The sequence below is a fragment of the Rhynchophorus ferrugineus genome, unplaced genomic scaffold (assembly GCF_030347505.1).
Source record: "Rhynchophorus ferrugineus isolate W39M unplaced genomic scaffold, kcgeb_rfMv2 rfM4, whole genome shotgun sequence".
Classification (NCBI taxonomy): Eukaryota; Metazoa; Arthropoda; class Insecta; order Coleoptera; family Curculionidae; genus Rhynchophorus; species Rhynchophorus ferrugineus.
Window position 1 is genome coordinate 45,589,213 of NW_027472583.1, and position 27,523 is coordinate 45,616,735.

Genomic DNA, 27,523 nt, shown 5'->3' on the forward strand with positions numbered 1-27,523 from the left:
TTGCAATTGTAAATAATCATAAGCAACAATGCAAATCCCGACAAACGACAAGCATCTCAATCAGACCTGTAACCAGGCTAATATTATGATTCATTTGAGATGTGATTGTTCTATGTTTAATTATTCCTGCTCCGCATTTAATACCATTATATAAAGGTTTACATACATTATAGTGTAATCGTGATGAAATTAGAATCAAGGTTATACTTGAAGTGAACATATATGGTAATGTTTTGTTCCTGTTAATATATTTTTAACAAATAGATAATTATTTTAACACAAAAGTAAGGCTGAGTATCTTCTGGGATAGTCTCTCATTTGGTAAAAGTTAAGCAAATGGATCTATTTCATATAAGCTCTAGTGGTGGAACTCATCCTAATCACAAACAATAGTTATTTTTTACTCGGATTACTTATCAATCGTGCAGATAACTTCAATTAATTCACTTTAGTTCAAATGAGTGGACGAATTTGTAAATCACGAGATGGATATATTAGAAATTTATTGGAATAATTGTGCCTATTTTGAAGAAACTAACTAAACTAGGAAAATGTTGCAGATGTGTTATATATGAATGTATTTAGGAAACTATATATTTTTGAGTAAACATCGTAGTTCAAATAAAGTTGAATATCACAAACATCTACAAAGACCTAATTAAGAAATCACTTTAACCTTCAATAAATTTGAATGTTTATTTCACTTAGATATCATAGAGAGAAAAAATCTAATACCAACACACCAGTTTGGGTTTATTAACAAACACTCAACAATTGACCAGGTCCACAGAATAACAGAAGTTATTGAAAAAGCCTACGAAAGTCAGAAAGTATGCTCAGCTATATTCTTAGATGTAGCACAAGCCTTCGATAAGGTTTTGCATAAAGGCCTTTTTCATAAACTACAGAAAATGTTACCAAAACAAGACACCGAACTATTAAAATCATACATTACAACCAGAATCTTTAGAGTCAAGCAAGAAGAAGCTTACTCTACAATAAAAGAAGCTAAAGCAGGTGTACCTCAACGAAGTGTACTGGGACCCATGCTTTATCTACTTTACACTTGTGATATACCACAAATGGAAAATATCACGATGGCTACATTTGCTGATGATACTGCGATTATAGCTGTCGGAGACAATAGTGAAGAAGCGTCACGAAAATTACAACAGGCAAATGACAATATAAATAATTGGACACAAGCTTGGAAAATAAGAATTAATGAAAGTAAATCTGTACGCGTGGAGTTCACCTATAAACAGACCGTACTAGCACCAATAACATTAAATAACACTATCATTCCATATAGCAACAACGCTAAATATCTCGGAATGAATATCGATGCAAAACTTCGCTGGAAGGAACATATAAAGAAGAAAAGAAAAGAACTGGAATTGAAATATAGGAAAATGTACTGGCTAATTGGAAGAAAATCACAATTATCAGTAAATAATAAATTGCTATTATAAAAGCAAATATTGAAACCTATATGGACATACGGAGTTCAATTATGGGGATGTTCTGTAAAGAGTAACATTAATAAAATACAAATTTTGCAGAACAAAGTCCTGAGAGGTATTGTGGGTGCACCCAAATACTATAGGACTGATTACCTACATCGAGACCTTAAGATACTCACAGTCAGTCAAGAAATCAAGAGAATTGCAAGGGGGCACGAGTAAAGACTCCATTCTCATACTAATATTGAAATATTGCAACTTTTGGATACCACCAGAACAGGACACAGACTCAAAAGAAACAAACCATGTGATCATGTGTAGTGTTGTGTAGTATTGTGTAGTGAGGTGCATATATTAAAAAATTCAGCCGTGACATATATAAACATTATTTCACCAGAGACTGAGTTAGGGCCGATGGGTCCTCCTAGTTATATACCTAGATTTAAATTTGCATAAAGACAAATTGTATGTTAGACGGAAACGACTAGTAATTAAATAATAAAAAAACAGAAAAATTTCACATAGATGTTTAACCTAATACACACCTTTATAAAGCTCTGATTAAGAAGTCCCTTCTCTCTTTAAAGGTTTTTCATACTCTTTTTTATTAAACCAATGTTTGGAAAATATATAACTAAATATAATTGAACATATAAAATTAATTTAAAAATATATTTTAAAAAATGGTTTACATTTGATCTGAACAGTTTTCAACACATTGTCATATTGCTTAATTCGAAGGCACTTTAATAAGCCAGTGGCTTTAAATTAAGTATATTTGTTTTGCCAAAAAAGCCTCTTATTTCTAAGAATAGTTTTATTTTAACTTATTACATTTAGTCCAGCATTTTTCAATATTTTTATACGTTTCAAATAATATGTTTTTTTCAGAGTCCTGAAAATATGCGTTTGCTTCCATAGTGCTCTTCATTCGGCTCAAATGTCATACGCCCAGACATTTCTTCATGTCTGGAAATAGGAAACAATCGCAGAGTGCTATGTATGGAAAATATGCGGGATAGACTAGCAATTTGTTGTCCAATTTATGATTTTTATTTCATTGACTACATACATGTGTACAAGTGCAACACTTTTTACTGCCCAAATGCGACATGACTGAAAAATATTCGCAAGTAATCAGTTTACGCAATATAATCTCGGATTATCGACTATTTATGGCTCCCTGTCTTTCTCGAGACTCTCTTTTGACTCTCTTATGGTTGGCCTGAACATTCACCATTATTTTTGCTGATACCACCCGACCACTCACTACGCTATTTCTTAACCATGAAATGAATGGTACAGTCGCCATAATATTTATTAAGCTATTCTTTAATTTTTATGTATTTTTGACGCGAAATGTAATGATGGATGTCTGCTTTTAAAAGCTCCCAAACATAAACTAAATGATGCAAATTGCTCATAATATCTTAATAGCCTACTAATAGATTTCAATAGGTAGCAGCAGTGATGTATTTAAAGTTATTATACGCAAAATTCAAGAAATTACTGACTTATTACACAACTCTCTTAATTTCTTGAATAGCAGATATCTTCAATATTTCATCGACCTAAAAAACGATTTCATTCAACTTCAGCAACTTATGCTCTAATGATAAATTCAACTCTATTAACTTAAATGTTTAGGAAGTGATGCTTCTAATTTGTCTTGCATTAAATACCTAGCATTTTTTATATGCCATAATGGATCTTTATCTTCAATTTCCTTTAGTTATATTTTGAGGTAATAAAAGTGTCTATAAATTCTGATTATTTACCATATGAAAACATCATAAAACATTCTTTATATTGATGAATATGATTTCTCTATTGATTTTTGGGCTTGTTTACATTTTTTGTTTATAGATGAATACCTGACAATTCTATTTGTTTGTAAAGTATGGGATATTATTCAAGGTCCGGTATTAAGAACTACAAGAGGACTTGATTGTTGCCTTACCGTCTGATCCAAAAAATCTATTATTAAGCCATGGTCCAACCCAAAAAAACTAGTATCGATCAAAATAGATCACAATTGGTTTAAATTAAATTTAAATACTCGACAATGATTAAAAGAAATTGAACAATTCTGCTTCCTGTCCCAATTTCTGACTAAAAAAATTAATTACCTATAACAATAACAATAATATAATCAATCTATATTTTATTTAAATTATGACAAACAAAAAATGGTTGATTAACCCTTTTTATATCATCGTAAATCTGTGTTTATACAAGGCGATCTAATAAGGTATTTCTATTTGAAACAGTGATTTATAGGTGTGGTAAAGCAATTGTCATTGGTATACTTAAATCCACTTAGCAACGAATTTTGCACATTGACATAAAATGTAGCCCTTATAAAAATGAATTTTATTAGTGCAATATGTAAGCTAGCTTGAATTTAGATCATACACCCTGAGTTCCGATAAATCTCTTTTTAAATAATATTAGGCTTTTACAACGAAGCAATAGCTGAAGCTGAAAATAAGGTCAGCTTTAGAAGAAACTCAAATAAAGAGAGAAAAGCTCATAAAATGTTCATACTTGACAGAAAGTGATGAAATTAATGAAAGAATTTAATTAATTTTCATTCAAATATGGGAAGAACCAAAAATTTGAAGGACCTAAATCTACATAATAAACAGGATTGTTGAAATAATTCGAACAATATGTAATATAGTATATCTTGTTGCATATCGGCAATACTGCTTCCGTATAATTTCTTTATAACATCTTTATTAGATACGCTTAGTAGAATCTTAATTTACAATTAATTTATTACTACTTTTTCTATGTACTTGGATTAATTAACAAGCAAGACGAGTGCGAGAAAATACATCAGTATGTATTCCTCACTTATAAAATTATAATTATTTATTAATTATAAACTTATAGCTATAGCTTACACTAAATGTATACTCTTTATATATGTTCGTATGGTTTTGTTCGTTTCAATCTCCTGACATCCTGCGCGCTATCCAGCAGTTGTTTTGCTTCCACGTTAGTATGATTTAGTAATCTTCTTTCGTATTTCAATGCGAAATTTTGGATAACTTGGCAATCTAATCTATCGAAGAACCTTGTTTTGACCGCGTTGTATGACTAGTTGATTTGAATTTTTAGGGCAACCCCACATTTGCACCCCATATATCCAAATTGGCTTTATAGTTGTATTATAGATCAACCTCTTTGATTTTAGATCAAGTTGAGAGTATCTTCGGACCAACCGGTATAGTTGTTTTATTTTGGTTCTAATGTGTTTTGCTTTTTGTCTAACGTGATGCTTCCAATTTAATCTACTGTCAAGATGGATTCCAAGGTATTTAGCTGATTCTGCTTGAGGAATCGGGCATCGATTGAGTGATATAATTAAGTTTTTATTATTTTACCTCAGTGCAAATTCCGTATAAATGCAACGCGTATATATTTATCAGTTTACAGACAGTATAACGGCAGTCAACTTTAAGCTGCAAAAGAAGTTGCAAACCTGGACACTGGAATAATATGATATGGTTCGATGAATCATTGTTAATTACATTGTTTCCTAGAAAGGGTCTATGTAAGGATTACTGGGATGAATATCGCAACTTCCGCAATAATGATGCTCTTACTATGGCATATTACAGCCAAACACTGGCATATTCTAAGATGATAATGCGGCCATACATAGAACCGTAAAAATTCAATCTTCAACATCACTGAAGCAATTGTATGGTGGTACAAGAATGAAACAAACCATTCAGACTTTCTACGAATTTTTCCTACCAAGAAAGTGCTGCCTCAACAACTTATTATTAAATACATATATGTCAGGGGTTCATATTAATTTATCCACCACCTATATAAAAAGTTATATTAACTTTTGATTGGTTAATTTCCAAAAACTAACTTGGTTCGGATCTAAAGAACCAGGTTAACGCTACTTCTAAGCCGCCTGCTTTGGCTCAGAATAGTTGTGGTAGATACAAATCTTTTTTTGAAATATATTTTAAGGTTTCTTTTTTTACCAACGAGGGTTTATCTGGACTTGATATACCGTTTAACGTGTGCTCTAAACCACGGTCCTTGGCATTATCCTACCGATGGGCCAGTGACCAGCTTAGAGACCATCTCAAAAGAAATTCGATCTTACCCAGCCTGGTTACTGACCTGAATGGGATAGTTATTCTTTGTCGGATTTTCCACTGTTGCATATAAATACATTTACAATTACAATCATAAACATAAATTACATCCATGCCCCAGCAGGATTCGAAATCGCGACCATCGCAAAGGTAGGAGGGCCATCATGTCACCTTATCCACAGCGCTACCAAGCCAGCATACACAAATTTAATTCCAAAGTAATGAATCCTTAAAATTTGCTTGACTTAATTTGATATAGTCATCATTTTATTCGTTAGTCATTATTTTGTTCTTATGAAGAATTACATGATGAAATAATCAATAATTTTCGACAATATACCTTAACTTATAGAGAAATTAAAATATAACAGGTCAATTGAAAAGTCCCCGGCCTGACACATAGATGGCGCGACTAGAATTACATCCATAAATTTGACAGCTGTCGGATCATTAGTTAGCAAATTATAGCATTTTGAGTGAAACAACTTTTGTTGTTATGAAAAAAATGGATAAAAAGGAATTTCACGTGTTGGTAAAATATTGCTTTATGAAGGGAAAAAATACATTTGAAGCAAAAACTTGGCTTGATGCCGAGATTTCGGACACTGTCCCAGGAAAATCAACCATCGAAGATTGGTATGCTAAGTTTAGATGTGGTGAAATGAGCACCGAAGACGGTGACGAAGGCGGTGGACTCCCAAAAGAGGCTGTTACCGTTCAGTAAGGTTTCGAATTGCTTCCTCATCCACCGTATTCTCCAGATCTAGCCCCCAGCGACTATTTCCTGTTCTCAGATCTCAAAATAATGCCCGCTGGGAAGAATTTTTCGTCGAATGATGAGGTGTTCGCCGAAACTGAAGCCTATTTTGGAGCAAAGTACAAATCGTACTACAAAAATGGTATCGAAAAGTTATAATCAGTGTATCGCCCTTGAATGGGATTATGTTGAATAAACAAACTAATTTTGCCAAAAAAATGTGTTTAACTATGGTAGGCCGGGGACTTTTCAATTAACCTGTTATATGTATCTGGGCCACCCTGTATTATCTATTATTCCAAATACAGGTTACTAGATAAATGCATTTTTACTCGACGATCTAGATAAACAAAAAAAACAAACAAAGACATTGCATCGGAATTTTCGAAACAAAGCGTTTTTAGGCACCAACTTGAGTATCAACTCAGAGGGAACATAACGAATTAAAGCAAAAAATCAAGTCAGATAACCGCTGATAACATTCTTCGTGTTCCGTCGTCGATCCAAGATAAAAATTCCTCGTTTCATATCTGCAATATCATCAAAATGTATCCCAGAAAGTAACTGTCTTGCTCGGTAAGTAGCAACAGTTAGCTAGGAAGATAGTATCGGGCCACAGACAGAAAAATAAGATTGTTTTCGCTTCAGAGAACCATCTAAGATCCAACGAAACGTTCCGTGATAATTTATTGCAGGAATATTGCAAAATTGTTCAACGACTCACACACACACACACTATAATCACCCGCTCGTTCAAAAGGGGCAACATATCACGTATAGGTGTCAAAATAGTGGGGGCAAACATTCGAATACGTTTCGTTTGACGCTAGCAAAAGCGACATAAAGCCTGGGCTGAATTTTAATAACCATTTAGTGGAATTTGTATGCCGTTGTTGTTCGGGATGATATTGTTCAAGTACAATCTTTTTATATGGATATAATTTTTATGTTTCGGTGGGTGATAGTACGTGAACGCCTTTTGGAAAAGTTTTGTTTCAATAACGAATCGGACTTATGTCTGCGACGCTTTGATTATCTATTCAACGCTAATTCCTAGAATATTACGCCAGTTTGTTTTATTAACTTGAACTACTTTTTTTATGGTTAGTTCTATTCCTACTCCCTGGGTAATATCGTGAAAATCACAATTAATACTTGTAAAAAATTATGCAGGCAGTACAAATTAATGTCGTCCGTTTTTAAAATATAGAACTCTCTTACGAGACGTCACTATTATGTACGATTGGATTAGTGCGCTATTATTAAAATGTTTAAAATAATTTTGTTAATTGTTTCATTAATTTAGAGTGAGACTTGGAAGTAGCACAATGCTTTTGAGTCTTACATTGAGGATCAGAAGTAGTCTTAACTCGGCATCTTGGCTGCAACACGAATTAGTTCTCAGAAATGAGTCAACAAAGTGGTTGGTTGTCAGTTTTCAGTTTTATGAAATTTAAAAATGTGCCGTAAAAATTTTATGGATACACTAAATAAAATAATAAAACTTTAAATTCAGATTACTAAAATTAACTTTTGTAGAAATAGTTTTAAATTACAGGTTTATAGACCAAAAAATTAAATGGTTTATAGAAAAAGGAATCCTTTGGAATAATACCTTCTTATACAGCAAAACAAAAGCATCACTAAAATTAGCAAATAAAAATCCAAATAGCAACAGCATCCTGTCTATTCGCCGGTTCTAGTTCCTGTAAACTTTTAATTCGCCTCATACCTTAAAGGAGTATTTTTTCAAAAAAATTTGAATAAAAATTAATTAAATTCAATAATATAATATTTGCCAAAAACATTCGAACGAATTGGTCCTAGGACTGATTTTATTTATCATGTATTAACTAGGAAATTTGTAGTAAGTTTAAGTTTACTGCTCGATAAACTAGTAAAAAGCGTCCGAACAACATTTGCCTATTTATAAACTGTAATAATCAACACTAATATTTTAAAGAATTTTCCAGACGTATGATAACCAGATGACTTTTGTAGTCTGATTGGAAAACATTTTTGATTTTAAAGCGAATTTACAACTTACGATAGGCAATATATTCGTCATCTTGATGATGTAAGTTCACGGTTATTTTGAATAGGCTCTATACCAGATCTTATTTGTTACCATGTGGTCTAGACATAATAGTTTTCAATTATTACTTGTTTGAATAGAAACAATATGATAACTAACCAGCATATATATTTTTATAGAAGGCAATGGAATACTCATCAAAAGATGAAAAGAATAATAAAAAATAGTGATAATACAAAATTTTTCGCAATTGGTCTATTTGTTTAATCAAGTATAAAAATACCTCCCTTAGATATGTACAAATAACAAAAAGTGACACGATAATGAGGTCTCCTTCAATAAAACGACGCTTTCATTAAACAAAAATACCCAGTATAATAGCTATTGCGTGATAAAAATCTAAATTAATTCAAATTTTACGAACATTATTCCTCCTAAGTATATAGCAACCCGTGCGGTTATACTACAAATAAATTCGTTTAGACGCTATTATTACCGAAGTATCAATTCGCTGAAGAACGACTGATGGTTTTGTTCGATTTTTCGATCATCGCCGAGCCATTCCGAGCGGAGATCTCTCAATTTTAGCCGACCTGAAAATCTATAAGCCATTAAGCTTTAATTTTAGCAACGGTATTATCAGCCTGACGAGCAATTACCGGCCGAATGGACGCGAGGCAATCAAAATTAGAATGGGCTCGGATCGGGCAGTTCTGGAGGCCGGCCGCCGTCGCCGTTCAATGGGAGACCTCTGAGAGAAGCCCCGACTATTGTGCCGATCGTCGTCTTCAGTTCACCTATCGATTCTTTTGCTCAAATAGCCACCGTGATTGGGTTTTCGTAGTGGTGAAAAAGGAGGAGAGAAAAAAGGATGGCTCTTACCTGAAATCCTGTTGCGTTTAGACAAGAACAAATCAAGGTTGTGTGGAGTCACCTTCGTTCTTGTTACCGGTTGTTTCAAAATGAACTTTCAGTCCACACTGAAAATAGAAAAGGAATTTGTTAAATCTAAAAAATGTTGCTCTTTTGGTGCATCTTTACATTATAATTGAAGTTTAGAGCGAATTATAGAAGATAATAAATATGCAAATAATACAATAATAAAACTAATTATATTAAATTCAAACGGTTTAGTTTAAATTAACTTCAATCAAATAAAAAAAACTTCTTAAAATTTAAATATATTCGTAAACGAGCTAAATTGATACAAGGGTTAAGATACAATTATTGAAAATAGAGATACAAGCTTTATGTCCAAAATAATTGACACTCTGACATTGCCCGTATACAACAATGCCAAAAGACATATACAATAGTGAGCTTCCATATTTAACTAACAATAACACCACAATTTTATAATATTCAATTTATTTTAATATTCCTTAACCATCAAATTTGGCAACAGGAGAATGTGTGACTGGATATTTTTAGAGCTCAAATAATATTCTTGAAAGAAAAGTACCAGTCACAATAAGATATTGATATTCATGTTAAGTCTTACAGACAGATTGTTTTGAACGCTGATAAGATATAGAAGAGAATGGTCAAGTGTATAATGACCAAAGGTTAATATATAATGTTAGTTATAATTAATAAACTAGTGGTATCGACCATCGAGAAAAATATTGATAATATAAAAGTTCATAAATATAAAGGCAGCAATAATAACAGATCAATTGAAAAGGCCTGACACATAGATGGCGCTACCAGAATTAAATCCGTATGTTTTTTAGTTAACCCTAACCCTCAAAAGACGCGTGTATAAATTCGACAGTTGTCGGGTCATTAGTTTGTGAATTAGCATTTTGAGTGAAGCAACTTTTGTTATTGTGAAAAAAATGGATAAAAAGGAATTTCGCGTGTTGATAAAATATTACTTTTTGAAGGGAAAAAAATACAGTTGAAGTAAAAACTTAGCATGACGCCGAGTTTCCAGACACTGCCCCAGGAAAATCAACCATCAAGGATTGGTATACTAAGTTTAGACGTAGTGAAAAAAGCACCGAAAACGGTGGACGCAGTGGACGCCCAAAGGAGGTTGTTACCGACGAAAACATTTTAAAAATCCACAAAATGATTTTGATTCAGATCTCAAAAGAATGCTCGCTGGGAAGAAATGTTCGTCGAATGAAAAGGTGATCGACGAAACTGAGGCCTATTTTGAAGCAAAGGACAAATCGTATTACAAAAATGGTATGAAAAAGTTGGAGGGTCGCTATAATCAGTGTATCACCCTCGAAGGGAATTATGTTAAATAAAAAAATAATTTGCCAAAAAAATGCATTTTAATATGGTAGGTCGGGGACTTTTCAATTGACCTGAAATGATTGTTATATGGACTGTACTCATGGAACTTTTAATTGCATTTTCGATATTGTTACTTTTGTTGTTGGGTTTGAAGAAATCTGCTGTCGAAGTCCTTCAAACACTTTCAGGTACTTCTGGTGATGCTACTGTATCGTATCCCAATTGGTGGTTTTGGTTTCAACGACCTACATGTGTTGATTGTGGTGTCAATGACAAAGAACGACCTGGATGGCAAAAAATGTTCGCAGGCTATACTTTGCATTTGATAAAAATCGAGATTAAACTCTTAAGGAACTTTAAAGACAGCTTAACCGTTGACGAAATAAATGTTTTAGACGTTTGCAATTTTTAAGAAATTGTTCACAAAAATAATTCATTAAGAAATATTAATACAAAGGACTACTAACAAATATAGTGCAGCCAAATTATTAAATGCTGTATAATTTTTGTAAACAGCTTTCATGTTCATCAATGATAAAAGTACTAAAAAACAAAACGATATAGGAACAGCAAGTAATAAAAATTGAACTTAATGAAATTTATAGATATTTTATATTCTAATTAACTGCATTATAATTTGGCCATAAAAACATTATAAATGAATGCCATCTATAATGTACAGGCCTCACGTTGCCAACGTTCAGTATTATTATTGACAAATAATTGGAAATTAAAAGCATATGTGAATTTTCCTTGTCGGATATGGCATTTCAGCAGAATTATAACGCACAACTATAGTAACAGCATGAAGATCGTCCTGTGGCCTTAACCTCTGTGCGAACCAAGTAAGCTGTGTCAAAAATTATAATTAATCACGTAAGTCAAAGGTAAAAATATACAATAAAAACAATAAGAGTTGAATAAAAACAAATAACAATTTTTTCCAAATATTCAAATGTTTAAACTGTTCTGGCATCAATCCATTGCTAGCTACGACTTATAAAATAAGGGATAGGGGATTCCAATTAAATATTATCATGTGAAATTTTGTATACACATTTCCTAGCTGGCGCATTCTTTCGTTGAAATAGAAATACTTTAAAACACATATTTTTACCCATAAAATTTAGAGATAATAATAATCCAATAAAACAGCCAATGCACGCCTTCAACATGTATGACGTCAACACGACGCAAGTTTGCTGCAACAAGTTTGACCCGAATTATTATCGCTAAAGCTCTGAAGAATGTTCCAGATATTTAAATTAGAATCTTACTAGTAAAACGAGGAGGAAAATTCAGCCCCAAGTCTAAAACGAATTTTATATTTTTACAAACTGCATTTGGCAATATATTTGACGTTTTCTATGACTTTAATTGGTTGTTTTATCGGACGCACTAAATATCTACAACAGGTATGAAACAATTAAATTAAAAAATAACTGAGACCTCAAATTACATTAAAATGTAAACTCAAAAACCCACATTTTCAGATATACCACTGGATATTATAAAACATATAATTCCTAATATCATAAATATTAATGTTCATTAACTCCTGATAATTCTGTTACAAACTGGGCTATCGAAATACGCATCGATAATAATAAATCCGCGTTGGTGTCGGCGAAAAGTTCATTTGAAAGCTAATTATTATGCAGAAAAAAACAAGAGAGAAAAAACGGTGTTATGTATATACGAAATGTATTAAACGTCAGCGACAAACGTTCATGTTCCGAGAACAACATCGCCAAATTGATCACTTTTATAGTGTCAAAACCGTTAACATCATACACCTACCCATTTAGTTTTTACAGGACGGTTTGTTGTTCTTGCAATAAAAAACACTTTTTTGATTGTCCGACCAAAATAGACATATAGGCATGAGTTCGAAGAACAAGATATATATGTTTATTATTCTAATATTCTAAAATCGTACCTACTTTTTCAATCAAAAAATGGTAGTATCAGTTTTATGGTGTATGATCCTAAAATAGGTTTACTAATTCATAACAACAGATGTTTGCATAAAATATTATTTACTTGCAATTAGGCTTGGAATGATATTGTTTCCTTGACAACATAATTAATATAAAAGAAAATTACAACCTACCCGGGGGCATTAAGTATTATTATAGGATTTCCGTTATATAATATAGCCCTACTGACATGTACAAGATCGCTTCAGTAAGTGATCTGCTGTACAAATTCTAAACTAAATCCTATTCTAAAGACTTTTCTAACTTATTCTAAAGATTATTAAATCCCACTGTCTATGTGATTATTAAATCTCACTATTAATCAGTTCGTATGGTAGTTTGCGTTTGAGTCTACTTGGCGAGTACATTGGGATGCACTAAAAGTCTTTCAGAGTACTTTACACTAACACTCCGAATTACACTCGTTATGGGTTCTAGCGGGATATTGCGATGAATTAGTTTATTGGAGACGTAATATGAGGCATCGACGATGACCCGCAAAACTTTATTCTGGAAGCTCTGGAGGATGGCTATGCTAGATTTGTTAGTTGTATCCCAGAGTTCAAAACCATAGGTCCAAATGGGCCTAAGTATTGACTTATACAGCAAAACTTTGTGACTCTTTATTAATAATTTAAATTTACTCCCTATCAGCCAATACATTTGATTTAGTTTAAGGCCAAGCTGTTTGTGTTTTGTTACTATATGTTTTTCCATGTCAAACGTCGATCAAAAGGAATTCCCAGAAATTTAACGTTGTCTTCTTGCGGAAATTCATAATTATTCAATTTTACTGGGAACAAGATCTTCTAGAAAAGGTTAATGTCAGATGGGTAGATTTTGTCTCATTTGCTCTGATACGCCAAGTTTTAAAGCACACTTCGACTTTGTTAAGAAATTGGAAGTAGAAGTTGGAGGTTTCTTGTGGTTAAATGTTAAATTGAAATAGCTTTTGCCCCATTCGCACTTTCAGCTACTGAAATGATACCTCACAGACAGATATTTTATCGTGACACTGGGTGACGAATACACTGACCTACATCCAATATATTTGGGTGTATCGCAGGGCAGTGTTCTTCGCCCATTGTTATATATATTGTATACAGCTGACCTACCGACTTCAAAAAACACTACTGTTGCAACATATGCTGACGATACAGTGGTTTTTTCATCACACGAGCATCCAATATCAGCGACAAAATTAATTAACGAAGAAAAACATTGATAAAATAAATACAATTTAAGAACTCGGTCACGATAACATTTATGACAATAAAAATGTTTTAGTTATATTAAGCAACCCTAATCTTATTTCATGAAGAAACTAATTTTCCTTTATTACTGCTTTAGAAGTTATTTACACCCCTCAAGGAAATATCCGTTGAATTCAATGCATTTGTAATATAGTTTTATTATCATTTAGGCAGTTGAAAAATGTTTTAAATACTTCTCCTTGGGGTAATTTTCATAATCACCAAGATATTATTAATAATAGACAAAAGACTTGAATTGACTTGGTAATCTACATTCATAGATTCTTCATGTTGTTCTCATAGATATTCAAATTAAGTAACCTCATTTTTATGGTGACTATGTCAATCTTTTAGTCATTACAAAAGTATTTTATTACTTTGACTGTATATTTGGCTTAATTTTTACGTTGGAATTGAAATCATAGATAGGCAAGATATTTTGAGCATTGGGCATAGCCAGTAGTAAGTAATTTGTAATATTGCCGCACCAATCTTGAAGATTCGGTGTTGTAAAATGTACAAAAAATGTAGAAGTTACATAAAATACAAGGCGACAAAACCAGTTAGACAAGCAAACACAGAAAAAGAAACAACTTTTGGGTAAAGCCAATCGAGATTATCTATCATCTGCTTGGTTTTCGTAGTTTTTTACCCATTAATCACCATTAGTTGAAATGAGATGTGTTATTTAAGTAATAAAAGATCTTTTAGTATTCATGTACATTATTATTTAAAATATGTTATTTATTTTTGTATTTAATGTAATCGTATATTGGTGTCAGACTTTATTATATATTGATTTATATGCTGATACTGTCGATATTTATGATCATAAAATTACGGTTTCTTTGTTTTTTATCTATATAACAGTGTCCGAACCTCTGGAGTAATATATTTATATATTTATTACTTATTATATTATTACTTATATATTTAATATATTTCGATAAAAATGACACAAATCTGAAATTGTAACTACTATATGGCAACATTTCTTAGCCACTAGTCTTCCGAATTTTAAATAGATGCATGCAGTTCAAATAATACCACCACCAAATGCATACCGAACTTATATGGTTTATAAAATAGATAATTTACTGAAGCAATTCCACATAATGAAAATCCAAAAATAATAATATTATAAATGTCCAAAGATAAGGCATTAAAAGCATACCAATATAATACCGAATTAGTTAAGATTATCCTAGTTAAATTTCGTTAATTAAAGTTTTTAGATATCTATAGAAAATCGGATTTTTAGCATTCCAGATAATTTTTCAATAACCATGAATAAAGGAAAATAACTATAATTATCATATATTTCAAAATTATAATAAAATAAAAAGAAGCCGCTCATAGTACGAAAGTATATGGAAACTGTCTTCTAATATCCAAAAACCTTAAAAAAAACAATTAAGGCTTAAAACAAATCAAAAGCCAAAACTGTATAATGTTATAGTGTTCGCTGAAATATGATTTATGATTAGTAAAATACGAAATTAAGAACTATAGCAAATTCATTTAAAATTGATATATATTATGCTTTAATTTGAAAGGTCGGTTTCCTCTGATTTTTCTAAAGAATATTTATAGTTTCGTTTACATCAATTTGGGCTGTAATACGCACCGAACTGTAGAACCAATATATAACCAGCTATATCAAAAATATACAGACCTAAATGCTTTTTTTTCGCCTGTATTATTGAATATATCATAAGTTTTTGAAAAAGTATGGTACACGTCTACGTTTCCAAAATAAAATGTTATATATGCTATAGTGGGTGCTCCGTACTAAATTCTAATAAAGTGATACAGCATAGTATCCCTCTAGAACCCATAACGAGTATAATTCAAAGTGTTAGTGCTAAGTACTTCGAAATATTATCAGCGCATCCCAATGGACTAACCAATCAGCTAAATGTGAGTGATAACAATATAACGCATAGACTAAAACGTTTACTGTGATCCGATTTAATTAATAGACATGTAATTCTAGAGCAAGATTTAAAATAATTTATTTTACATAGGAGATGATTTAATGAAGTGATTTTCTACATGTCATGTATTTAATAGTTTTAATAATTTAATAATATATAAAAAATACTTATTGCCCACGAGATATGAACCACTTGTTGAAACACTAAAGGTAATATGTCAAATGTTAAAATGCCCAATTATAAAATGACTATAGACCTTCCAATAAAATGACCAATGCACGTAATGACGTAGAATATACTGTCAAATGCAGTGTGTAAAAATCTAAGATTCGATTCGTAAAACGAAATCATACGAACCATGACAGGCCAAAAGGCATTACACAAAAGAAGTTATAAAATCAAGTTTTATAATATATAAAGAATACCCAAAACAGTATTGAAAAATATGGTATGATGTAGAAATGAGGCTGTATATATAGTATATTTATTTACTAAAAGTTTGAAATGAGGAGGCTCTAAATATTGCTGATTACTGTCTTGTTCACACGGGCATAAATGGAAAAAAAATACTTCACAATAGGAAAAGCACAGGAGCTCATCGCTGAACATCTAATATAAAAGAAGAATCAAAATATTTGAAAAAAAACTGAGACAGAAATAATAGAGGAGATGATTTAATGAAGTGATTTTCTACACGTCATGTATTTAATAATTTTAATAATTTAATAATATATAAAAAAATACTTATTGTCCACGAGATATAAACTACTTGTTGAAACACTAAAGGTAATATGTCAAATGCTAAAATGCCCAATTATAAAATGACTATAGCCCTTCCAATAATATAACCAATGCACGTAATGACGTAGAATATACTGTCAAATACAGTGTGTAAAAATCTAAGATTCGATTCATAAAGAATACCCAAAACAGTAGTGAAAAATATGGTATGATGTAGAAATGAGGCTCTATATATAGTACATTTATTTACTAAAAGTTTGAAATGAGGAGGCTCTAAATATTGCTGATTACTGTCTTGTTCACAGGGAAATAAATGGAAAAAATACTTCACAATAGGAAAAACACAAGAGCTCGTCACTGAACATCTAATATAAAAGAAGAATCAAAATATTGGAAAAAAAATGAGACAGAAATAATTTTCAAAATAGCGCTACTTTAATTATCCTTGTTAGGTCTGATACATAATGTATATCGTAAATGATGATTTTTGACACTGACTGAACACATTAATTCATTAAAAATTAAATATTTTTTTATAAAAAAATTCTACTTCTCTTTATAAGATCTGGTACATAATGTATCATGTATCATAAATCATAATGTTTTTTGTTGCTATGAATTCATTCCAAGACAATATATTTACTAAATAATCAATAACAATAGGACGTAATGAAATAAATATTTGCTAATATCAATTACTAATGAAAAAAATATAAACTTAATTCAATAAAGAATATGTAACTGTTATTTCAATCTAAATTTAACACACTTTTTATTCATTCGTTAGTCAGAAGACCTTGTAGTTATTTCTACTTCCTCTCTAGTAATTATAAAACTATGCTGAGCACATATAAACTGTAAGTTGAAAAAAGAATTGGCTTATCAGGTTTTGTACATGCGGAATTCTGATGTTGTTGGTTTTACTTACGTAACACCTGCTAAATTATTTCGTCTCATAAACTCAAAATTCTTTCGAAATTTCAGATTTTAATCTACCATTATGTAGGAGCATATCATATATTTTAGTAAGGCATGTTTTGAATTCTTTATGTATTCTATTACATTTTATTTAAAGGCATTTAATAATAATTTTAATAAATTAATTGGAAATAACACTAATTATTTTTTCAAAATTGTTCCAATCTGTGATTTTTGTTCACATTTTTGAACTGGGACTATCTAGAATTCAGCTGATTTTCATATGCCTTCAAAAATAAAATATATAAATACTAGCGCACCCAACACACGATGCTCTGTCCTCTGTCTCTGTCCGAACAATGGCTTTTTATTTGGATGGAATAATTTATTTCGACAATAAAACAAATACTATAAGATGATGACTAGAATATTCAGTTAAAAGTAGATTTTGTTGTGATACCAATTGTATAGGAAAGCCATTACCGATTTTTCCAACAGATCTCGCTAGGCTTAAGAATGAAGTATTATTATTTGACACATATCTTTTTTTTTGGGGTGTGATGTATTAAGAACTATTGAAACCTAGTGAAACAGTTAATGGTGATATCTACCAACAAATGTTCATCAATTTGAACCATGCACTGATCAAAAAGCGTCCAAAATGGGCCCGAAGACAGGGTAAGGTGGTTTTACAGCACAATAAAGCACCGGCTTCTAAAGCAAAACTAGTTAAAGAAGCAATTGGATGGGGCCTATTATCCCTCCAGCCGCACTCTCCAGACCTTGTCCCGTCCGACTATCAACTTTTTGAATCAATGGGACACGCGCTTGTAGAGCATGTCTTCGCTAATTTCGAGGAAATTAGAAAATGGCTCCATGAATAGTTTGCTCAAAGGAAAAACAGCTTTTTTTTTGGGATGTCGTCCATAAATTGTCTGAATGATGTGTAAAAACATAATATTCTGTCGGGGTTGAGTTGAAGCATCGCCTTAATTCAAGTATCCATGTTTTGAAAGTTAAGCTTTCTTTTTTCTAAAAACAAACCGGTAAGGACTTTCCGATGGACCTTATAGTATATATAGTTGAAACATACTTAAAAGGTTTTAAAAAATCTGGAACCCTATCGTAGCACCAACTATCGGATCCGATTGAGAATCTAAACCATTCACGAATCTACGTAAGCCCACATAAAAAGTTCATCAAAATCGGCACAACCATTTAGGAGTTCGGTAATATGCACACAGTCAGGAGAACTAAATATATAAAGATATAGTACTCCTCAGATTTCACGGAAATACATCCTAAGTTTATACGTATTTATTAGGAATATTTGTAAATCCATTGATAGGTAAGGATTGGGTTGTATTCCCGCCACGTTACAATGCAGCCAGAGTGCATAGTCTAAATTATTCGCGTACAAAAAGTCGAGTTGAGAAGACCATACATCTAATTTTTAATGGTATTTAATGATTCCACTTTTTGGAGAGAGAATCAATTAATATGTCCGCCTTCTAGAAAGATACATAAAGCTATGAAGGAAAACATATGCGAATATATCTTCATCACATAGATTACCAAAACTCAAGAATAACGAGAATCATCTATCATCTTTTTTTACAATATATATAGATTTTCGTAAGCAACTTTCCATTTAAGTTGATGTCTTGTGAACAGATAACAACTAGGAAAAGTTGTTCTTGCTTACTGAGTGGTAATTGATATGATTTTGGAGACATAGTAGTAGATTGTACTAGAGGAAATTCTAAAGGTTATTAAGATCTTTCTGTAATTTTTAGTGGTATTAACGTCTAGTTAATTTCAGGTTTCATTACCAGATGCATTTCCTATCAAAGCACTAACCGAATATTGATAATAAATACGTTGATTTGTACATAAGAGTTAAAACAAATGTTGCAAAAATATTAACAATTATAAAATAACTTCACAATATTTTAATTCATTATTTGTTGGTGTGTTGTTAGTTTCCATGTAAAAAGACAAAGTAGGAAAAAGTAGATATAGAAGTTCATTTTTAAACTATCTGAAATAATCTGAAAGATTGAGGTAAATAAATTATTATTTTAATCAGCCTGATGTATTTTTTTAGCAATATATATTTTAGGTGATAAATACGCATAAAAAACAGATTATATGAATACATAAATGAAGTAACGAAAATACGCAGTAGTTGAAATGAAACTAACTACATAATTTGCATAGATGGATAGCATAACACATATGATACATAGAATAAATTATAGGTTGGTAACAATAAATTTGTAAACATTTTAAAGTACTGATAAATATAAAGATATTTAACGATTGATGTTACAAGAAAAAATAATCAAAGAAATACATGATTAAATTAATAAATTGTGGTGGAATTTCGACCACAGGGCTATCACTAGTAATGATTATAATGGAAGTTGGATTAAGCTATCTAGAGTTAGGAAATTCTACTGAAAAATTTTTATAACTATAAATTCATCCTTTTCTCCCATTTCAGGATATTTCCTTCACATTTCTGTAAACTTTTTAAACCACATGGTACATCAATTGTTCAAACATTGTATATTTAATAGTAGCAATTTAGGAAAAAAATTGTACCTGTTTTTCGTTAAAATGTTGCTCTCTAGCTCACCTAGCAGACTGTTTGGTTTGGTTTCATGCCGTGATGATGTTCTCGTCTATTAATGGTCCAACTAGTTTTTTTCTCTTCGCTATTGGGTTAATTGAAAGAGAACGCCTTTTTATTCGCGTTGGCGCCTTCGACGACACCCGGAGGAAAAAATGGACGAATGACAATCTTATTCTATAAATAAAGCGGTAATTAAACCGAATCGATTTTTTCGGCGCAAAGCGCTTAGAATGGAACCGATCATATTTGTCACAGATTTAAGCGAGCTGAATGTTGCGGTAAATATTTTGCTAATTCCGGCAGTGACCTTGACATTGGTCTAAAGGTTGGCGACGAGCAAAACCAGATTCGGTCTCTAATTGGTGATGTTTTAGCGTTTAGACAAGAACCAGTTATAGGAATAAACAGTCAGAAAAACGCGCTTCTAACGAAAATATATGAACAATTGCTTTTTATTCTGTTCCAGTTCTCTTTATTCGATTTCAAGTATCAGTTTAAAAACAATGGACCGAGTTTTGTAAGAGATATACAGTCTAGTCACATTTCGAAAATTGCCATTAATTGTTTTTTTTTGTATGTAAATTGCTATAAAATATTATTGTTAATAGTATTGACCCATCGCTTGATAATTTTAAATTCCTTTCATCCGACCAAACATTTAAAAAGGAATATCATTTGATTCATATGTCTCATATCCTTGATTTTCTTTACAACTGAAAAATCAATATCATTCCAAAACTGCCCTGTTAGCCCAAATTAGTTCCGTCAGATTTTTTATTCATAAATTAACTTGGAATTCAAAAATTGTATAAATAATAAATAACATGGCCGATCTATATATAAATATAAAATATATGTCATAAATTATAAATGAAATGAAACTGCAAGATGAAGTAGTTGTTTTTACCACTGCTGTTTAAGAAGCTGCTTAGAGAACTAGCCCTAGTAATGAATAAATAACTAGTGACAATAAATATTGGCTGGCTGTAATAAAAGATTGGCTTAAATATTCCAAGAGAAAGTAGAGGTATGATAGCCGAAAAAGTAAACTTAAAAGATGATGATAATCGAGATGCAAATCAGATATAACCTTGCTTAACAAAGCCATGCAGCAATTAACGAAGGAAACTAAAGAAGCATTAAATTTAAAGATCTAACAAGCATCAATCGTTAAATTCCTTTCGAAATTCTGTCTGCATAGTAATGCCGAGTATTCATTCTAGGAAGCTACTAAACATTTCCAACATCCCATAGCTTAAGTGCCTCCTATAAGAAAGCTTGATGGGAAGTGGGCCACAAAATAATTTTAGGCAAAGAATTGGTTTGAAATAACAAATATATTTGCAGAATATCTGAAGAAAGCTTCTATTCAAATCAATGAGATAATGTTCTAGCATACCCCAATTCCGATAACTGTTGTGAGGGGACTGATTAGGGAAGTTTCTGGAGAAATTAAACATTAATTTAATTTAATAAAAAGGACCAGGTTCTGATCTTGTTAATGAAGTTGAATCATATCGCCCCGTTTTTTATTGCCAATTGTGGCAATACGAAACCAAACTAAACTCTGAGAAATTGATTGTGAAACATCTCAAACGTATTCTCGAGCTAAGAAAGCTGATACCATCTCACCAGTTTGGTTTCAAGAATGCCCAATCAACGATTGACTAAATACATCGAATTAAAGATGCAATTGAGAAATCTCCAGAAAATAAAGGCTTGTGCTTTGTTGTCTTTCTCGATGTTGCACAGGTTTTTGACAGAGTATGGAATGAAGATATTCTATATAAAATAAAGTCACTTATCCCTAAGCATTTCTACCTGCTATTAAAATATTAATTGATTAATCGATAGGTCAGTGTTAAACATGAAGGAACGTACTCTACTTTACATCATCTCTTTTGCAACGATGATCTCTCATTTTGGAAGTTTTAATAAGTGATTAGTTGAATCGACACTTTGAAGATGTCGGAAAATAATAGAAAAATACAGCTTTCACAGCCATATATTAGGTACTAAATTATATTTGACTTGTCAGCTCTTTTCTCATTTATAACCGTACAATAAAAATACGAAGGTATTTTAATAAGTCAGTGTCTATTTGAATAACATATAAGCGTTTTATTTAACACTTAGTCCATCGGTCTTCCATTTATTTTATTCCTTTCAAATAAATCCCTCACAGTAAACGTTTGTTTCAGTGATCACTCCTCTTCATTCGACCGAAATATTTTGTCACCTTGTCATTTTTCAGGTTTGGAATTAAAAAAAGTTACAGAAGGCTAAATTTGGAGAGATTTTGGGTAGGGTCATAGTTCCTAGCCCAACTACACACGTGTGCACCCGTCCATTGTCTTGATCGAACAACACTATTTTCTTCGCCCAATACAGTCGTTTTTGCTTCAAATTAACAACAAATCTGTCCAAACATTCTGAACTATATTCGCCGGTAATCGTTTTATCCTTAAAAGAAAACAAAAAACTGGAGCCATGATTTTGTTGGAAGACAGGCACAATTTGACATCTTTGGTGCAGGTTCAGCCGGAGAAACTCACTGTTTTAATTGTTCCTTGGTCTCAGGTATTTTGCGATGTGGACATATTTCGTCAACGAATTTTAAAATGGACTCGTTTGGATTACAGCTAAACACTTTGAAGGGGTCACACGGTTGCATTATGGTCGAGTATGAGCAATTGCGGCACCCATCGAGCCGACAGCTTTTTCAATATTCATGTAAAATGTGATGTACCCATTCAATGGAGATGCCTGAAGCCTCACCCACCTCAGGTATTTTCATTCTCCGATCATCCAATAGCTCTCCATGGAGTTTTTTTTTGCTTGATTTGAACTTTGTTTTTGAACAATTTTTGGCGTGACAGCCTTATTTGTGTTGATATGATCACAAGGAAACTCCGTACACCACTTCTTAAGCATTGAAATTAATAGTTCCCACAGTATATATCAAACCTTTCCTGGGTTGTTTGTTTTTTTACTTGATGTTTATTTTTTTGCGCAGAAAATAATGCTTTATCAGCTGCCGATGGCTATCAAATTAGATCTCTATTAGATCTACTAGTATATGGCATTTGAGAGCAGCAGTGATATATTTAAAGTTGTAGCGCGGCAAATTCAACGCTCCAAATCTGCACGTGATGTAATTGTTTTGGTCGCATCGGACAGTTTTTATGGGTACACATTACTCTATTTTAATAAGTTTATGTTATAATTGGATTCATTCTAATTTGTATCAATAGTTTGGGGGCCCCTAATATTATATATATCGGTAGAAACTCCAAAAAAGTCGTGTATTTTCGTACCAAGGCAGAAAAATGTAATTAAATCTTACTAGGTGGGAACCAGCCAGTATAGTTTGAATATTAATAATCTATTCACTACAATAAGATCTTGCTAATGTAAGTATTTACTATTTTAAGTACCTTTAGTAATATCTAAAATGTAATTATCGTAATATTGAGGTAAATAACACTGTTAATAACATTTCAGTTTTGGCCTCATTTGTTTGTTTGTTTGATGTTTATATGAGTCCCGAATAATGTTACTCTTTTTTCAGTTACCAAATAATTTAGAAAAATATATTTTATATAGTGTGATTGGTTTAGTCGTACATGAAGTGTGCATGAAGTCAGTATATGTTTCTACAATATTCCAATACTAATTAAAGATAAGCAAATAGGCTTCTAACTGAACATTCAGTGTTGTTCACTACTGGCCATATATTCTCAAAATACAAAGAAAAATATTAATTAAATTCAACAACTATTAATAAAATCTCATCATGGCTACATTACGGAAAACCAATATGAAATATTTGGTTTCTTGCACATGAAACAGTTCGATTCTATACTTCACTAGGTTTAGAGTAAGTGACTAATACTTGATTTATTAAACAATGTAATGTTATCAAGTTTTATAGCCTGGTATGTGTGTTACGGTAAACAGAAGTCTAAAACATTTCGAATAATACTTATGCACATACAATGTATGAACACAAATGTCACTGAAGTTAAGTAAAGTATAAGTAAGTATAAACTAAGCAGAGATTTAGTTTACGAATTAAGTAATTAAGTAATTTGATACAATACCGCATTACTTTTCGTTCTACGGATCTGCTATAAAGTTTAGAAAATCAAACATCCATCATTAAATGTATGTAATTTAAACCATTTTCTGTTTGTTGTTACCATAAAAAAATTAATATTTTGGTAGCTCTGCAAAATACATTTGCAAATGTATCTTCAAATTGTCGTCATAAAATTTTTCGGTAGGTTTTCCATCGACACAATTTTGATTTATCTTATAACATATTATAGTGTATTAATGTTCTTTAATACTATACCACATTTCATGGTTAATGTATCTGGAATACTCCCTCAATTATGTAAGAGTTCTAGTACTCTTTTTAAAATTAGTATTTCAGTTAGGGTTACACAGCATAGTCATTATAGAAATCGATTGTGCAAAAAGTTAGGTTAATTTCTTTGATAAATCCCAATTCAATTTTTTATTTATCTTTTCCTTCCATTGCCTACTGAAAACCAATTTTTTAATTGTGAAATATAAGATGAATAATCCAAATAATGGTTAGGAAACGGTAACATCAATCTTTCCTAGGGCCTCTGATTGTTATTTGACTTAACATGGCGAAATTTGAAATATCGTGTTTTTATATCTGCAAAAATCTTAATAATCCCACTTTTAATTTCAAAATGAACATATTTTTAATAATATCTCTATGGTATATTATTAATTTGAATCAATAATTTTGTGATTCTTTATTACAGTCATCAAATCTGTTACTGGTAAACTATCAGTGAAAATTAATATTATGTACTTATAGATCGGCTAATTTTAAGTATTCTGTAATAGTTGGAATTCCAAAGATTATATCTTGGCATTTATATTATACTGTATCTCATTAATTGACATTTATTTAAATCTATCAATAAAACAATAGGTTGTAGTAGATTTATGTTAATTGTTGCGGATCGTTGCCTTGTTTATGCGATGCACAACACTGATTCCATATAAACACACAAAAATACATAAACCAGGTATGAGATTTGTCCCAATTACCGTTGGCATTTAAGGTAACACCAGGGGGCGTTGACTATGTGCTTTATTGACAGCAAACGCGATCGAAACCGACGTCCGATCGAATAATACCACCGGCAATTGTTCCGTACGCCACCTAGAACAGGTTGAGCACCGCTACCTACGCCCTCTCGCGGTCGCGCTGACGTAAGCGCTTACTTTTAACCGCGTACCGGTAGGCGAACCGCGGCCAACTTTGCCGTATCGGCCGAACGGCATATTTAACGCCTCTTCCATTGGTCAAAATCTAATTTGTTCGTCTAACTGTTCATCCAAATACGTGTGCGAACCAGCTTTATCTTCGTGCGTGTGTGTGTGTCTGGGGTCCATTCTTCATCTCGATGACAGTCTGAAGATGTGTTACGTTATATCTGATCATTATAAGATATGACGAAATTTCCAAAAAACTGCAGGATTACACGTTTATTTCGTGATATTCCTTAGGTGGTTAATAGCTTTTAATATGTTTTAATGATTGATTTGGATGCCATGTGATTGCATTTAATTATATTTGAGAAAATTGATGAATTACGAAAATTAGGTTTTTTTAATTTATATATAACAGTTCAATTGAAACGTCCCGGGCCAACCATAGTAAAACACATTTTTTGGCAAAATTTGTTTTTTTATTCAACATAATTCCCTTCAAGGATGATACACTGATTATAACGACCCTCCAACTTTTCGATATCATTTTTGTAATAGGATTTGTCCTTTGCTTCAAAATAGGCCCCAGTTTCGGCGATCCTCTCTTCATTCGACGAAAATATCTTCCCAGCGAGCATTCTTTTGAGATCTGAGAACAGGAAATAGATGCTGGGAGCCAGATCCGGAAAATACGGTGAATAAGGAAGCAATTAGAAGCCCAATTCATGGATTATTGACACGGTGCATAGTCTTGGTGAAGCAGCATTTTCTTTTTCTTCAAATGCAGCCGATTTCGTCCATCCAAGACTATCCAATAACGCTATGTAATAGTCGCTGTTGATGGTCCTTCCTTTTTCAAGGTAGACAATGAATATTATTCCATACGCAACCTAAAATACAGACGCCATAAACTTTCCAACCGACTGTTGCGCCGATTGGACTTCGGAATAAAATGATGGAGCTATGCTTCATCCATTGTCATATATCGACGCAAATATTCGGGTTTATTACGCTTGATCATCTTCAAACACTGCTGCGAATCATCAACTCATTGTTGTTTTTGGTCAAAAGTGAGCACCCACTTTTCGCAGAGCTTTCTCATAACCAAATATTCGTGAATAATATGATGTACACGTTCAGGTGATATCTGCAGAGTGTCTACTATTCCGTTCAATTACAATTTACGGCCATTCAAAATCATTTTGTGGATTTTTTAAATGTTCTCTTTGGTAACAACCCCTTTTGGGCGTCCACTGCGTTCACCTTCTTCGGTGCTGATTTCACCACCTCTCAAATTAGCATACCAATGGTGGTTGGTACCAATACTTGGTGGTTGATTTTCCTGAGGCAGTGTCCAGAAACTCGGCATCAAACCAAGTTCCCTTCAAAAAGCAAACAACCGTTTTATCAACCCGCGAAATTCCTTTTTATCCACTTTTTCACAATAACAAAAGTTGCTTCACACAAAATGCTATAAATCACAAACTAATGATCCGACAGCTGTCAAATTTATACACGCATCTTTTGAGGGTTATGGCTAACTAAAAAACAAATGGATTTAATTCTAGTAGCGCCATCTGTGTATCAGGCCAGGGACTTTTCAATTAACCTGTTATGTCGTGTGTATAATAACTAGTTAGGCCCGATGACGGAATCAGTGTTATCCAAAACCAGACAGACGATTTAGTAAGTAATTTCCATCCAATTCATAATTCTTTTCACCATTACGTATCAATTTGATATCTTCCAATTTTATATATTTTTATATTATTCATTTGAATAAACAAACTCGTTTTTGAACATTTATTTTGCACAATGAAGAGAATTGTATTTTATTGACAAAATTGTTTTCCCTCCTTAATAACTCAACACCTACTTTTCGCCTTAAAAGTACATTTATTGAGAAACACTAGTAAAATACATGGGCCTATAAATTACTGCATATTACTATATATTAAATCGTATCGGGTTTGGGTTATCCCATCCCATTGCGTAACCAACTTCACTTTGAGGCCTCTCTGACACTCTTCACTTTTCAGTATGTGTCATTTCATCGAAATGCTATAAAAGAAAAAATCAGTTCGTGGAAAATATCTGCATTTGTAACGAGTAAATCGTATTTGGGCGAAATTTTACTTTACTGAGTTTGAAGTCAAATACGGCTGAAGG

The 27,523-nt window shown here is 32.1% G+C and overlaps 1 protein-coding gene across 2 annotated transcripts in view; it reads right to left on the bottom strand.

Moving 5' to 3' along the window:
• The window catches only part of LOC143195987 (uncharacterized), a 236,535-nt gene that overhangs the window by 185,940 nt on the left and 23,072 nt on the right, over nucleotides 1-27,523 (bottom strand). Inside the window, exon 2 of one of the 2 annotated variants that reach the window (XM_076403543.1) lies at nucleotides 9,265-9,362. The exons of the other annotated variant lie outside the window; for it this stretch is intronic. The gene's annotated coding sequence lies outside the window, so the exon portion shown is untranslated. The remainder of the gene's footprint in view (nucleotides 1-9,264; nucleotides 9,363-27,523) is intronic. 2 annotated transcript variants of the gene reach the window in all.